Source organism: Rhinolophus ferrumequinum, chromosome 4, assembly GCF_004115265.2.
Source record: "Rhinolophus ferrumequinum isolate MPI-CBG mRhiFer1 chromosome 4, mRhiFer1_v1.p, whole genome shotgun sequence".
Lineage (NCBI taxonomy): Eukaryota > Metazoa > Chordata > Mammalia > Chiroptera > Rhinolophidae > Rhinolophus > Rhinolophus ferrumequinum.
The window spans coordinates 25920878-25938294 of NC_046287.1; positions in this window are offsets into that span (position 1 = coordinate 25920878).

Genomic DNA, 17417 nt, shown 5'->3' on the forward strand with positions numbered 1-17417 from the left:
GCAAAAATTGTTAGTATCTTTCCTTTTATTGGATCTACTCAGTTTCTCCAGATCTCTAAACATCAGATCAGTTTTTAAAAGTCATTAGCAAACATGGATTAATTGAGAGCAACAGAAATTTTGCACCCTATAGGTTGTTATATATGTCTTATAGGCCAGTGTTTTGCAGACTATCTCCTGGAGAACTGTTGAGGACTTCCATGCCGTGTTACCGCGTATAACCAGCATACAGGTGACTCACCACACAGACTCAACCACACTGAACTGATCTGTACCCTGTTCAACAAGATGAGTTCACTGATCACATCAGAGCCATGTCAAATTGCTGTTAACAGTTTCAAAGAGCTTATTTTCAAATTCTGTATCTATCTTGTGGATCAGGTCCAGGTCCATACTTTGCATGGTGCTGCTTATCGGCTAGTCTTGGGCTCCGTAAGTTCAGTCTTTTGAGCTTCTTGACTACCAGACCTTCAACTTTTTCCCTCTTTAGCCATTAATTTTCGTATCACATCCTTCACCATACTGAGCACAAAACCAATGTTCAAGAAATGCTTATCAGACAAATAAATAAGCTAACGAACTAGTATATGATGAAGAAATCACAGAATAAAAGGAGAATGTCTATGAAAGGAATAGGAATTCAAACGTAAGACGTGAGATGCCATGAAGTGGACCTGTGCTTAGGTCAAGGCGTTACCTAATTGTTTCTGAAGGTGGAATTTAACAGTAGGGTGGATTCTCTGCCACAACTCTATCCCAAATATGTCAAGTCAAATATAACATTTGTGATCCAGCTAGAATAATGGTGGGCTCAATGTTTTCTGGAGGATTAGATTAACAGACTGACTTTGGACACCTGTAAAACAGATGGATTCTTCTGTCTCCGTTTCATATTGTATGGTCTCTAGCGCTCTGAGGATTAAAATGCTGTTGTGAGTTGTATGGTGTACAGGACTTAAACTCCTAACAACCCAACACTACTATCATAATAAATACAAAATAAGAGTAAAATTTACCAAGGAGATATAAAAAAGCTTTCATGCTCAGAGGATGGGGATACTGAAAGTCTAGCATAGAACAGATTATTTCCTAAAAGCTCCTTTTCCTTTTGGCATACCTATGGTGTAAGTGTTTTCCATGGGCAATATAGAAACATGGGAAACAAATATTTATTTTGTAAAGAAAATATTTTCCTTTTAAATGTAAAGTAATAAATGCTGGAATAAAAATAAATAAAAACAAATAAAAAGTATTTTATATACATATCGTATGTACAGACTTTATATGCATATATGCATATGTATATATTAAATATACAAAGTATGTATGTATATATTTTGTGTATACACACACACACACAAATAGTGAAGATGTATTAAATTAACAATGGATAAAGAAGTAAGCATTTTAACCAGGATTCAGTAATTTGCACATACAAACTAGGACAATGAATTATAGGATAATAAGCAAAGGAAACATAAAATGCTTAATGGATCTGGTACTCTGTTTATGGCTATAAAAACCTACTTTGAGTCATGTTTAATTGAAACATATGCTTTCCAGCAGTTTGCACATTTGTTTTGAGAAGTTAACCTGCTTCACTTTTTACCTAAATAAAAGATGGATTGAGACATACAAAACATATATGATTATATAGAGACTTTTAAATGTAAAATATTGCAAAGGATGAATGTAAAGTAAATAATCAAAAATTTGGTTTTCTGAAGAATTCTTGTGATGATTTTTCATTAAACGAACTCTTTGTTGGTAACATCTCTGCTAAAACTCTCTTTTCAGTATTAAGTCGTATTTATGTTACTCCAACTAGTAGTCTTCCATCCTCTCCAACAAAAGTTGAAAACCACTCCAGGCTTCCATTGATGGGCTGGTTTACATAATGGTGACATCATTCCCAAAGTGTTCCAATTCCAAAGCACATGAATCAAGTTATAATTGGGGCCTAAAAAAGATAAAGAAAAACAGTTTAATTCTTTATCCTTCCTTAGAAATAAATTCTGGTAATGTAGGCCATCAAATTGATTTCAGGTTTGGCAGCAAGTTTGAAATTAAGACACTGTAATATGGGATCAGTTTTGGCAAAAATGAAAAACATTCATTGTAGAGGTAAAAATAAGAAAGAAATTCTACCAGGTAATTATAAAATCTAAGGACCAGAGCTACCAATATCCTCCATCTTATATGATTGTATCCTGGAAATGTTGGATGTAAATGAAAAGTAGCTGGAATTCTACATTAAGGTTAATAAGGGACTTGGATTTTTAAAGAACTCTTCCTTAAAAAGAATTCTTCTGTAAACTGAGTAACAATGTTCTAATTCACCCATTGTATATTATAATTTAGACTAATTTCCACTAATTTATATGACAGCATTTCTTAGATATAGTTTAAATAATTCTGATTATGTGGATCAATAAATATTTATTAGGGGCTGACAAACAAAAATTAACAAGAAAGTAAAATAAAGATAAGAAGAAAAGGTCTATAAACAAACTTCCTAAAAAGGTAATCTACTATAAGTATGAATTATTTCTTTTTCATGAAAAGAGAAGAACTCATTTTCATTTTCAGTTTCTTCAACTACACAAACATAATTTAATAGGTGGTTACAGCTACTTGATAAGTTTTCAGTCTCATTCCTTTGTAAAATAATTAAGAATTTCTAGTGTAATTTCATAATTGCACTTTATAGATTTTAAAAACTTAATACAGGTTGAAGTACTACTTTAGAAGCCACCAGCTAATGTTTCTCTTCCAATGTCATCTGATTACGTACAACAATCATGATTAAACTTGGATTTTGTACAAGTATTTGGTAGCCGTGTAATGAGAAGCTATTAATTCTTTGAAACCCATAAATGCAATTTTAGAATAGTGAAACAATGTCTTTTTGAAGTGCAAAGATAATTGAAGACAGTTATAATATGTCAATAAATGTGTAGAATATGACAACCTCTGAATAGTATCACAATATTTTGAGAATCGTAAATGATGAGGCTAATGTCAGGCCTTCCTGTACCTAATTAATCATTCAGTTTAGCAGAGAGATACTAGTCTTAGACTAGATCAGCACCAGCAGTTACAATGAGAAAATGGACGGAGGGGATTCTAAAAGAGAGAAAGTGTGCCATAAGAATTATAGGATTATTTTAAAACCTCAAAGTGGAATCAGTTCCAGGGTCATTATTCCCAACGTTAATGTCATAAATTCCCTTTACAACACTCTGCCCATTTATCCAGCCTCTGCTCACTTTTCTCCATGAAAGGGCACATGTTGTTCCTTAAGACAGACCAATTTTGAGGTGGTTGAGTTGGTTGGTTGGTTAGCTTTTGACATATATTTGAAATTTACCTTTCTAAGCTTCTTCCCAGTGGGTTGGCACAACAAGTAAGAGAAGAGGACTCATTCTCCAAACTCCTCCACCCACCCACAGCTCCGTCCTTCCTCTCTTTGAACCAGTCCTTCCCTTTCAAATTTTCCTCCTCTCTTTTTGAAATTTCAAAAGGGGAATATAAATTATTCTGCAAGAATGTTTTAGGTCAGTGGAACGGACATTAATAAAAGAAAAAAAATGCCTGTTTACTTTTTTCCTGGACAAGTTCATCTAGTGAGTATAATTTTTGTGAACAACAGAACCCATTGATAAAACTAACTTGCAACCGGGTTCCAATTCAAGCGTCATTATTTACTAGTTGTACGAGCTTGGGCAAGTTACTTAACTTCCCTTCACATATTGTCCCTGCTGCTATTGAGGTTTTAAGTATTTCTTTCTTTGTTTGTTTGTTTTTTAAATTGTATTACATTTATTGGGGTTACATTGGTTAATAAATTGCATAGTTTCAAGTGTACATTTCCTAATACATCATCTGTATATTGCATTGTGTGTCACCACCCAAAGTCAAATCTCCTTCCATCATTATATATATTTGACCCCCTTTACCCTTTTTTATCGCCTCCCCCCTTACCCTCTGATAACTACCATACTGTTATCTGTATCTATGAGTTTTAGTCTGTTTGTCTTATTTGTTTGTTGCTTTCAGTTTTATATACCATATATGAGTGAAATTATATGGTTCTTGACTTTTTTCTGTCTGACTTATTTCACTTAGCATGATAATCTCAAGATCCAAAGCATTTGGATCAGTGCTTTGCACATAATAAGCATTCAATAAGTGTGAACTATTACTGTTATAGAACACATGGAGATGAGAAGAGAGAAGAATTAGGGGAGAAAAGAGGAGTGAGAAAGAGATGGCATGATAGAGTGAAGAAAGACTCATATTCTGTGGACTGTGGGCCTCACACTGTTAACTAGCTTCATTTCTGAAATTTCTCACCCAAACAAGGTCTCAGTCAGGAGGATTATGGCAAGCGCAGAATGAACTATCGAGTCCAGGGGCCGGTGTGTGAACCTGGACAATGTTCAATGCCCTGTTGAATAATACTGAGTTTGTTTTTGTTGGCTTTTATTTCATTCATTTTTTAAATTTTATTTTTTGTTGTTGTTAATTTCTGTTTAGATAATATATTTACATAATTCAAAATTCTAATGGTATCAACCGGTAGGGAAAATGTTACCCACACACTCTGTTCTCTAACCACTTAGTTCCCTACTCTGGTAACCGCCAATTTTATCTGATTTTCAAATGAGAATCTGTTATTATACCGCCAGTAGAGACTTACAGGTGTTGAATTCTAATTCCCCAATTTTGGGACTCTGGGTCAGCAAAGAGGCAGTTTTGAGATATGCTTTCCAAACACGTCTTTGATACCTGTTTTTACAATTCTTAACAGTGGGATAGTTATTTTCAGGGAATAAATTTTGGAAACTGGATAAATCTTTCGAGGATGCTGCCTTGTTGAGTTAACTTGTCAAGACTTTATGTATTTCATGTGGACTGTATACATTATGTATACCGTAAGAGAAAATCTTTTATGAAGAAAAACCAGATATGTTATGTTCCATGTAGTCTTTGATCTATGAATTTGTCTCAGACTTGTGTTTCATGAAGAAAAGCAGCTTGATACAATTTTATCTACCAACCTAGCTTCTTTAACAAAGTCTGAGGAAACAAAATCATATTATATTGGTCTGATTTGACTTTTCCAGGCAGTATACAAAAGGGTAAAAGGTCGCTGATCCTATCAAATATGCCCTGAAAGATAAATCTCATGCTTTGTTCATCTTCTCTCCATCTGTCAAAATGAAACTAATAAATAGTCCACATACAGCAGTAGAAAAATGAAAAAGCCTACGTTGTCAGCTAATCACTCACACGTCACTTTATCCTCACACCCAACTCCATGACTTGAAGAAGAATTAACACAAGTGAAAAAGCAGAATTACAACAGTCTTTTACTAGCAGAGCTTTTCTGGTAAGTATTAGGTTTAACCTAAAAATTAAAATGTGGGCACACAGTAATGGATAGTGGCATGCACTATGAATTACTCTAGCCAAGTTACCTTGTGGGAAACAATTACTATCTAAAGTTTCGCTTGACAATTATATATCCCACATGTTGTTGGCTTGTAGTGAAAATGGTTCAGATTGAGCTGTGTATGCAAGGTCATATAGTTTTACACTATATGAGTATGTAGAACAATTAGTATTATGTCATGTGGGCACTGTGACATCATTTTGAATGGATATTTGTGTGTGGCACCCTCAGATCATCGAATGGGGCTCTCTATTTCAGTGATATGTTAATTTCACTGGCTCTCTCTCCTTCATGGCATCATTATGATGAGAATGGCCAAGATGATTCTCAGTTTACCAGAGATTATTACACAAAAATGAAGGTGAAAGTGTACATTAAGACATTAATCATGCCATATGTCTCTAATGAGTTGTCAGTGTCAGGGAGGTCTCTGCTCCATATAGTCACCAAGGGATCCAGACTATTGGAGGATCTACCATCTTGTGGTTGCAACACTGGGAACACAGGGCCTCCTTAGTCATCACAGCATGAGAACAGATGCATGGCTATCTAACACCTGCTCTTGTGTGCTTTAGCCTGAGTCATGTGTTTAGCAGATTCTTCCTTTTAGTCACTAAATATAAAGTTGACTTCTCCCATCACATGTAGAACACACTCATCTCCCCAAGAAATCCTCAGGAGACCTCTGTCTCTTCCTTTGAAACAACTCAGGCCCATTCAGTCATAGCTTTGAACTCAAGCCCTCAGATTTCTAAGGAAGTCACAGCAGTCAATACATCAGGTATGAATGTGGTTTGTCTGGGTCTGGAGTCATTGCAATAAAAATACAATTTGTTTTGTATCTACCCTTACTCTCCTTGGCCACCTCAGAAGTTTATATTGAATATATGCCCACCTTGGGAGCTGTGCAACTTTATTAGTACACTCCCTGTTCAAGAAAGTTTGAGAACCCAAGAATTGTTTTAAATATTCAATAGATCATAGGATTTTCTTTCTTTTTTTTTTTTCATCCACGACTAAACTTCTTTGCACTACAAATTTCCCAAAATTTATCAGGACACCTATTTTGATTCTAGTCATTTCCAAATTCTGAAAAGTACAATGACAGTTCTTTTTGAGATGTATATCACAGGTTTGTTATTTATTTTTCCTTTTCCTCTCTTAATATAATAGTGACCTTTTGAGGAAAAACTATGCCCTTAATCTTATCTTTTTCCGGAGCCTTTTTATCCACTGTCAGGTCTTGGTGCTATATCCATGTTCTGTTTTTCTTTTTGTTTTGTTTTGTTTTGCTTTTTTTTTTTTTTTTTAAACCCATGGTTTCTTCATGCATTAAGAAGTTCTCAACATTAGGGATGTGAAGGCCAAACTCTTAGTCTAATGTTTCCCAAAAGTCTCAGTTTTAATGAGTCTTTCTCAATTTTATCTCTTCCCGTTTGGGATTTCAAAGCAGTTGGTCTTCCAATATTGCAAAATCTAGATTGTTGGAATCTTTTTTCTTGGTCATATTTGCTTGAAAACCCATCATTTTTCCTCTTTATTTTGCAATAACTTAACAAATCCAGGCAGTAGCAACCAGTCTTTTTCCCAATGACTCAAGATCAGAGTCTCCCAACCACAGCACCATTGACATTTGGGCTGGAAAACTCTTTGTTGTGGGGAGCTGTCCTGTGCATTGTAGGAAATTTAGCCTCTACTTGGCCTCTACTCACTAGAACACTCCCAGTTCCGACAATCAAATATGTCTCCCGATATTGCCAGTGTTCCCTTAGGGACAGCAATTGCCCTGGTTGAGAAGCACAAACACATTATATATATTGTCTGCCATATGAGTTATATATAATAAGTATCATTTTAACTTAATGCATTGTCACTACAGCCTCTGATGTTTTCTTTGCTGCTGACACATGACTGCCAAGTTAATGTGACATGTTTTAAGTTTTTGTTACAAAAGCATTCAAATTGTATTACTAATTTCTGCATTTGGCAGGGTGACTCATTGGCATAATATTAGTTTGTTCTACTCTCATGTTAAATTTACAATGGGTGACAGGATGAGAGGTGGGGATGTCTCTGGTCTACAGTCACTCAGGTACCTCGACTTATGGAGGCTCCGCTGTGTTAAAAATACAGCATCTGGAACATGTAGCCTTTCTTGGTACACGCAACAGAACCCTTGGAGATCTCTCCCCAAATCTTTTATGTTTTGCCTGTAAATAATACCTGTCACTTCCACTCAGAGCTCATTGGCCATATGCACTGTCTATCCACAAGTGGACAGGAATTGTTACTATCATGACTAAAAGGAGAGGAGAGTGATATTGGTAAGTGCCAGTAATATTTACCACAGCTTGTTAACGATAGAATTATTTTAAATTTTGTAGTAAACATAGAGTAAAATTGATTCACTTTGGTGTGTAGTTTCTATGAACTTTACCACATGCATAGATTCCTGGAAATATCATTACACTCAGGATACAAAACTGTTCCATCACCCCCCAAAAACCCCCATAATGCCTCTTTGTAGTCCCACACTCCCCCATACTTAATCCATAGCAATCACTGCTGTGTTTCCTATCACTATAGTTTTGACTTTTCTAGAATGTCATATAAATGAAATCATACAGTACTTAACCTGTTGAAACTGGCTTCTTTCATTCAGCATTATGTCTTTGATTCATTCTTGTCATTGTGTGCATTGATAGTATATTCTTTTTTATTGCTGAGTTTTATTCTATTGTATAAATGTCCACAGTTTGCTTAGCCATTCACCACTTGAAGGTTATTTCCAGCTTTGGGAGGTATGAATAGAGCTGCTATGAACATTCATATACAGGTTTTTTCATTTGTTTGTTTTGTTTTTTGGTATATGTAAGTTTTTTTTTGGTATGACATAATCTTTTATGTCTCTAGAGTGTAAATACCAAACAGTAGGTTTGCTGGGTCATATGGTAAGAGTATGTTTAACTTTATAAAAAATTGCCAAAAATGTTTTCTAGAGTGGCTATACCATTTTTTATTACTATTATTCATTAGTCAGCTTCGGCTGCCATAACAAAATACCATAGACTGCGTGGCTTAAACACCAGACATTTTTCCTCACAGTTTTGGAGGCTAGGAATCCAAGATCAAGGTTCCAGCAAATTCAGATACTGGTGAGAGCTCTCTCCCTGGTTTGCAGATGGCTACCTTCTCACTCTGTCCTTACATAGTGGAGAATGAAAGAAAGCTCTCTGGTGTCTCTTCTTATGAGGACACTGATTCTATTGAATCAAGGCCCCACTCTTATGATCTCATTTAACCTTAATTACTCCCTTAGAAGCCCTGTCTCCAAATACAGCCACACTAAGGATTAGAGCTTCAACATATAAATTTTGAGGTGACATAAACATTTAATTCATAACTTACCAGCAATGTATGACAGTTCCAATTGGTCCACATTCTCTGTAGCCCTTGTTATTTTCAGATTTTTAAAAGATGTAGTCATTCTAATAGGTGTGTAGTGGTATCTCATAGTACTTCTAATTTGATCTTCCTTAATGACTAAGGATGTTGAGCATCTTTTCATATGATTATTTGCCACCATAATATCCTCTTAAGTGTTCAAGTCTTTTGAACCTTTCTTTTAAGTTCAGTTTTTGTTGTTTTCTTATTATTGAGCTTTGAAAGTTACAAGATATATTCTGTATACAAGTCCTTTTTTTGATATGTGATTTGCAAATATTTACTCCTATTCTGCGATATGTCTTTTTATTGTATTAATAGTGGTTTTCACAGAGCAAAACTTTTTTAATTCTGAGGAAGTCTAATTTATGCATAAAGAATTATTCATCTATTTCTTCTTGTGTGACTTTTGTGTGTTTGTGGTCCTCAAACAATCGGTCCATTTCATCCATGTTGCTAAATTTATACATATCACGTTGTTCACAGAATTCCCTTTTTTTCATTTTAATGTCTATGAGGTCAATGTTGATTTCTCCTCTTTCATTCTGGTATTGGTAATTTGTGTTTTCTCTCTCTCTTTTTTTCTTTGTAAGTTTTGCTAGATGTTTATCAATTTTATTCATCGTTTCAAAGAAACATCTTTTGGTTTCGTTTATTTTTCCTATTGTTTTGCTTTCAAATTTGATTTCTTAAGTTCATTCTTTTCTTTTTTCTTCTCACATTGAGTTTAACTTACTGTTTTTTTTCTAGTTTCTCAAAGCAAAACTTAGATTGATGATTTGTGATATTTCTTCTTTTTGTGATAAACATTTAATCCAATAAATTTTCTCTTGAAGTGAACCTTTAGCTGCATCTCACATATTGTGATATTTTGTGTTTCAATTTTGTTCATTTCAAAATATTTTCTAATGGTTTTCTGAATTATTAAATTATAATTTGATAATCATATAATTGAATTATGATAATTTCATGGATTATTGATAACTGTGATGTGTAATTTCCAAGTATTTGGAGATTTACCAGTTATCTTTGTTATTGATTTTTAATCTAATCACATTATGTTTGGAGGCTGTATTTTGTATAATACTAATTCTTTTTAAAGCTTTCAGTTTTGTTTCATGGTCTTTATATAGTCTATCTTGGTGAATGTTCCATGTGCACTTGAAAAGAATATCTATTCGGCATGGAGTGGCGTGTTCTGTAAACATCAGTTAGCTACACTTGGTTATGGTGTTCTTCAGTTTTTGTACATCCCTGCTGATTTTTGCTTTATTTGCTTTGTCTATTATGGAGAGAGAAGTGTTGAAATATTGAGTTATAATTACAAATTAGTCTATTTCTCTTTTCTGTTCTGTCAGTTTTTGTTCCATGAATTTGAAGCTCTGTTTTTAGATACAGGCATATTTAAGATTTTTTTTTTTAATTTTCCAGTTAAATTGACTGTTTTATCATTATATAATGTCCCTCTTTCTCACTAGAAATTTTCTTCCCTCTGACATCTACTTTGTCTAATAGTAATATAGCTACTCCATCTTTCTTTTAATTAGTGTTAGGATGGTATATTCTTTTCCATCCTTTTACGTTTAACTTATTTGTGTCTTTACACTTGAAGTGAGTTTCTTAAAGCAGTAAATTATATCATACTTTTAAATCTAACTCAATAATCTTTTCTTTTTAATTGGGAGTTTGTCCACTTACAATAAATGTGATTACTACCATGGTTGGGTTTAGATCAACCAGCTTGCTTTTTGTTTTGTATTTGTCCTACCTGCTCTTTGTTCCCTTTCCCTCTTTTTCTGCCTTTTCAAAAAATTATTAATTGAGTATTATTTCATATTTCCATTTATTTCCCTTATTTGGATTACTTTCTATAACTCTTTTTCTTAATTTACACTTGATTTTATACTTGCATTTGGTGGGAGAAGTGAAAGTAGTCTGTTACTCAGTCTTGCTTGGAATCAGAATTGCACTAGAGGATTAAAAAAAAAAAATAGACTAAGTAACTTTCCATGTACCAGTGAAGAAAAAAGAATATTTTTAAAAAAGAATTTGGTATTTAATATTGTTTTTTTTTAAAGCATCAAAGTTCTAAGTATAAGAAGAAATATTATTGGATTTCACTATATTTATTTGCAGGTTAGTGTATTTTTATTTTGATTTACACATAGGGACAGTGCTATGCCTTGTGTTTAGAGCTTCTAAAGCCAGGTTAGTAGTGATATCTATCATCAGGCTTTACTAGCTAATCCTGTGTCTAACCATAGTCTTAAGATCACCAGAGAGCTTTCACAACCTGAATTCTGGAAAATAATTCTTCAAGCTGGGATCAACACCTGGACCACAAATACATTCATCCTCCCTTTTCCTTTTTTGCCACATGCACTCATGATATATGTCTAAGAACTTTTTCACGTGGCAAGTTACTTGGTACTATGGGAACTAAGGAGTTATCATTAAAAGGAAGTGGAGCAAAAGGTACTATTAAGTAATCAAGTGAGATATGAAAGGTATATTCACTATCTCCTTTACTCTTTACTGCAATGTAGGTATCAGTTCAGTATTACTATCATCAATGTACAATTGAGGAAACCAAGATTCAGAAAGATGCAGTAATTTGACCATGGTTGCAGCCCTAATTCCAAAATCTATGTTCTTCATGATGTCACATACTTCCATCCATTCATGCCACCTGTTTTGAAGAAGATAAAATCAAACAGAAAACTTCAAGACTTTAGGATCTGCTGGAGTGGAATGGGGTAGGAAAGAAGCAGGACTTTCAATAAGAGACTGAAATCCTTTATGTCTCTTTATACTCTCTTTGGATACTTGAAAGAAATAATTTACTTTGTAATGTTAAAATTAGCATATCTCTATTGATGCTATGGTATTGGGGTAGTTATTCTTTACCACAATCCCTCAAACTTACTACTTCCTTTCTCCTCTGTTTCCTGGGACTTCCTGGAACATACCCACTAATCTTGCTTCTGTTGCTATTTTCCCATTTCCTAGGCCACAGATGGAAAACAAAGGGTCAGGAGTCTGGCTCCTAGTTAAAAACCTACGTGGGATTTTTCAGGTCTGACCCCCGGCAATGATACAGGCTTTACCTGGCAGGCCTCAGTGGGAAAGCTACCCTCCTCACACCAGGCTGGGAGCACTGCAAAGCATTACAGTCCCGGAAGCGAGTTGCATCAAGGATTCAGGTCCCTCTGGCTGGTCATACTCTTTCACATATTTGCCTTCCTCGCCCTAGCACCTTCATTTCTAGGTCTCTTCATCCAAGATCTTGAGCAGAGGATTTCTTCAGGAGTCTCTGCTGAGACCTCCTTTACCGGAAGAGGAGGGAGAAAACTTGAAGACCTAGTTCCCCACTCTGCTTCAGTACCCAGTACTTTTCTACTCCTAGTCCTTCCTCTTTGCCCACCCCCCACCATCCCTGTGACCCCAGAATCTGTAGAACTTCAGGATTATTTTGCCTGGAACTTCTTCTGTAATGAGATGACTTTCATGTCTCTGCTGGTCCACCTGATTCTGGACTGATGTGCTGTTGCTTGAGGGAAAATGGAACAGGGAGACTCAGGGCTTTCTCCTGCTTATAACATCTCAGTAAGTGATTTAAGGCTTAAGTCTTTCATTTTTGACTTGTTGCTTTCATTGGCTACTCAGACACAGCTCAGCTTTGCTCTCTCACTCCCAGCTCACTTGGGCTTATGACAAAAGAAGCCTACCTAGAGCTACATCTGGAAGCTGTGGATCTCACTTGATTTCCTAGAAACAAACTTATAGATGAGCTTTCAGGGAAAGAAGGACAACTGATCCCAGCAAACAATACTATCACTCCTTTATTTCTCAAATTCCACTGAATTTCTCCTAAATTCTAGCTTTTGTAATTGTCATCTTTTGGTAAGCTTCCCATGGTAAGAAATGATTTTGTAGTGGTATCTGCTATATGCCTACCACATCATAAAATAGTTGTGCTTTTACTTCATAAAAGCATACAAATAACATTAAGTACAAATTGTATACTAACATCCCACCTCCCATAGATACCATGTATTTGATGAAAAACTGACTGACTGAATAAATGAATGAATGACCAGGTAACTATATAGGGAACTCAATATTGAATCTTGGAATGAGGGGAGAGAGTATCAGAAAGCAGAAAGTACGTGGTGATTGTGGAATCTCACAGGGGAAGGAGAAAAGAAACAGAGCAGCAGGTAGTAGATAGGAGAGAAAAAGCACAGAAAGTAGAAAAGGTAATACGTTCAATTTTTACCTCAAAAAAGAAAAAAAAAATCAATTCTCTGTCTCCTGATTGATGTTTTCAGAAAGTTTAATATGCTTCAGAAGAATAAGACCAGGAAATTGGAGAATGTCCCCAGCACTACCCTGCTGAGTTTCACCATGTTGAGTTTGAATGAAATAAAAAATCAAAGTATAGATATGTTTTATTTCCAATGGAAGCTAAAAGTCCCCTCACTTTTTTTTTCTCCATAAAAATCACTCCTTGAGAAAAACTAATACAACACCTGGGTCCACAATAGTCCTCTCCCCTCAGTAAAAAATGATTTTGACCAACATTATCTAGGATATTTCACTGTCTTGTCAACAACATGATAATTGGTATGAATGTCTGAAAATCAAAGCCTTTCAGAAATGATAGCCTTGATTTAGTCCCACTGGCACGGCTCTCATTAAATCAGCAAGGACGGTGTCGTACAAATGTACAGATTCCTTTAGTCATCACTGTAACCACCTCAGGGAGCCTCATTGAAAATGTACATGACAGATCAGGTAGGTAAAGCTGTTACTTCAATAAAAAGAAAATAGAAAATGAGAGCAAGATAATATAAAATTTCCCTTACAGAAATCATTAAGTAATTATTACTTGGATAAATTTTGTATTTTAAATAATCCAAAATATTCTGTATTTAAGAGCCTTGCAAGGACAAATAAATGTTTCACTAAATGTTTAAAGATTCTGAGTTAAAGCTAAAAGTAATCTCTATTATTATAGAGGGACCTAACATAGGTCCCTAGGATTATTTTGGGCAAAAATACTCAAATAATCTCATTGATAAAAACCATGAGGTAGATTGAGTTCTGCTTTGATGACTGCCACCATCACAGTCTCCACTTCCCATCATGCCCATTTTCCACACACATGCACAACTATAGACTGAATGCTCATGTTCCCCTCAAATTCATATATTAAAATCCTAACCCTCAATATGATGGTTTTAGGAGGTGGGTCTTTTGAGGGGTGATTAGGACATGGGGGCTTAGCCCTCATGAATGGGATTAATGCTCTTATAAAAGAAACCCCAGAGAGTTCCCTTGACCTTTCTGCAATGTGAGGACACAGCAAGAAGACAGCTGTCTGTGAACCAGGAAGCAGACTTCACCAGAATAGAAAACAAATGTTTGTTATTCAAGCCACCCAGTCTATGGTACTTTTGTTATAGCAGCATGACAGGACTAAGTAAGGCATGCATTTGCGAGCACACACACGGACTCCATACAGAAAGTGACTCCATACTGTAAAAAAAAAAACACACACAAAAAAAACAACCTGTCCAGAAGAACACTATTATGTCACTGAGAAGCCAATTGGAGGGAGAAATAGAAAACAAAAGCATAGTTAGTAGAGGTAGATGAAGAATAGGAAATAAAATAGGTAAGTGGGGAGAAAAGAAAAACATGAGGTGATGGAGACAAGTTGAGAGAGGGTACGAATGTATGGGAAAATGAGAATCACATACTACACGGATGGGAGGGAGGAGCAGAATGTAGGTACAGGGCCCAGTGGAACATATACGTAGAACCCAAGTGTGTCTCACTATGCTACAAAGTAAGGAGTTCGTTTTAAATCTTATCCAATGGAATAACTGAAGGAAAAGAGGCATTTTCATCTCTAAGACTGTCTTAGAGATGAATGGCTGAGAAAAATGAGGGAGGCACACACTTGGCATTTAATGGTACAGCAAGGTTCAAAGCATGAGAAGCTAATCAGCATGGTGATATTGGGAAGTTAGGAACAGCCATCCTCAGCCTTAGGCTTTAGAATAAATGACATTGGGGATTTTGAAAAGGCTTGGTGGTCTGTACCCAGAAGAGGTAATTAAGGCTGGAAAAGGCTGTTTATAAGAAACTTAGAGTAAGGTTAACCTCTTTGGGAGTCCATCAAAAGAATTAAAATGCTCTTAGGGCGAGTGTGTTCTATATCTGTCTTTCTGGTGGAAACAGCGTGGATGATGAAGGTGTGTGACCATTCCATAGTGAAGACAAGTCCAATGTCTTCCTTCAATGACAGGCCAGGTACAGCAGTGAAGACAAAACCACAGGGGGTGAGATAGAGGGAGCTCAACTCTTGCACTACAGCGAGAACATTTGGCTTGTCTTGATAATTTTACTGATGGGTTGTACACTCTCAAGACTAGTTTCTATTTTATTGTTATTGTGCCCAGTTCCTTTGAACTCTTATGATTCAAAGCAGCCTAGGGATCCCACACCAGGCAATGGTTGCAACAGTGCAAACCAGGATTTAAATCAACTCATGTAACAGAGGAAGCTTAGGTGGTGCTCAGAGTAAAATGCTTCAAAATTTAAAATAAACCAATATGAAAGAAAAAAAAATTATCCCTGTTTCAGAGACTATAAATAATGCAACAATCTTCCAGAAAGAAGACAGTTTTTAAAGACCACGTTTGCTAGTTGAGCTATTGGAAACTACATCATATCCAGAAAGCTGGTAATCTTATTTTAAAAGTTGCCTCTGAAATTCATGTCACTGCATCCCTGAGGAGACAGGAACAGTTGGTTTGGTCTGGAACTTGATGCTTTATACTTTTTCAGCAATGTGATGTGGAAATGTCTTCTCTTATTTAAGTGACCTGGACACTTATAAATGCCCCATTTAGTTATTTGGGTACGTTCTGTTACCTCTCACAAATTGTTCTTTATAACGTTTGGTTGGCAAAACTTTTAGCAGCCAGGTTCTCAAATATTGCAATTTCAACCTTGCTGGGCTCAGACATGGTAGGATTATGAGTGATAGAAGAATAAAGAACACTGAAAAATAGCTTAGATTAAGCTATAGGACATTGGATGAGCGTAAGTGCCTGAGGATGCATTTGAAGGATTCACTGAATCATAGCCTGAAGCAAAGTAACATCACAGGAGAGAGCTGAGGAACAATTATAGTTGAGAGAATGTGCTAGTATGTGTCAGTCAAGGAGGGTGACTTAGTTTGAGCAAAATTGCTGTCTGTAGCACAAGAGCACCATTCTTCACTTAGCAACATGACCCATAGCATTGTCCCAAGCAACAGAAAGGCTCTAAGTCTTCCCAATGTACTATGGCTTTACAGTCAGATATTGCATACGTAACTATCCCTGTAGAAAGAGAATTATTAGTGCACTGTTTTATTTTCAAAAGAAATGAGATGTAGTTATATAGGAGGACATACACAAATAATATAACCTTAGGATAACATTATTTGTTGGGAAAGTGAATTAGGTTTGAGAGAATGAAACACATCCATGCCAAATGAAACAGGTTAAGCAGAACAAGTGTTACATTATGTGATAGGCTCACAAACTGGTTGCGTGCTATGGGTTCCAAAGAATGTGCATAATTAGAGATCTTGGCAGATTGTAAAAATCTCCACCAGTTATTTCATTCCCTCTGTTTGTGTCTTTGGTAGTGCCATCCAAAACTGATTCTAGGCACTTGTGACCTGTCTGGTGATTTGCTTTGGCCAATGAGGACTACTAACAAACTTGATGTGACCAGAGGCTTGGAAAGTATTCGCATAGGGGGGCTTGCTCTCATGTTCCCATTTGGAACACTGAAGAAATATAGGCTTGTCTCCTAAAGCATAAGACACCATATGAAGCAAAAATGTGTCATCCAAGTTGAGGTCGTCCCAGACAAATGAGGTGCCAACTACCAAACAGTGTGAGTGAGACTGTCTTGGACAACTTAGTCCCAGCTGAGCTGGCCCCGAAGAACTGCCAAGCCAATCCACAAAAATCATAAAATTGTATCGATACCGATGTTGATATAGATATACCTATAGATATAGATACTAAGCAAATAAGTTTGTGTATGTTTTATGATGCAGCAAAAACTTACCATTACGTGTTTAAAATAATAATAATAATAATAATAATAATAATAATAATAATAATAACTTGAGGGGCTACCATTCCATGTGATATGCCAGGCACTATATTAGGTGATGTATATTTATTATTTTTAACCTTTAAATAAGGTAGATGTTCATAACACCAATTTATAAATGATATAATTTATGTTGCAAGGTATGAATTTAGTCATGCAAATAGTAAATAACAGTTCCAAGATTCACCCCCAGGACTGCCAGGCTGTGAGTTCCATGCCCTTTCCATTGTGCCAGGAAGATCATGGGGGCTCCTTTCGAGTTAGGGAATGAGGCACCATCTTAGGTAGACTGCTCAAATTTACTTGAAGTGGTAAAGCATTTCACACT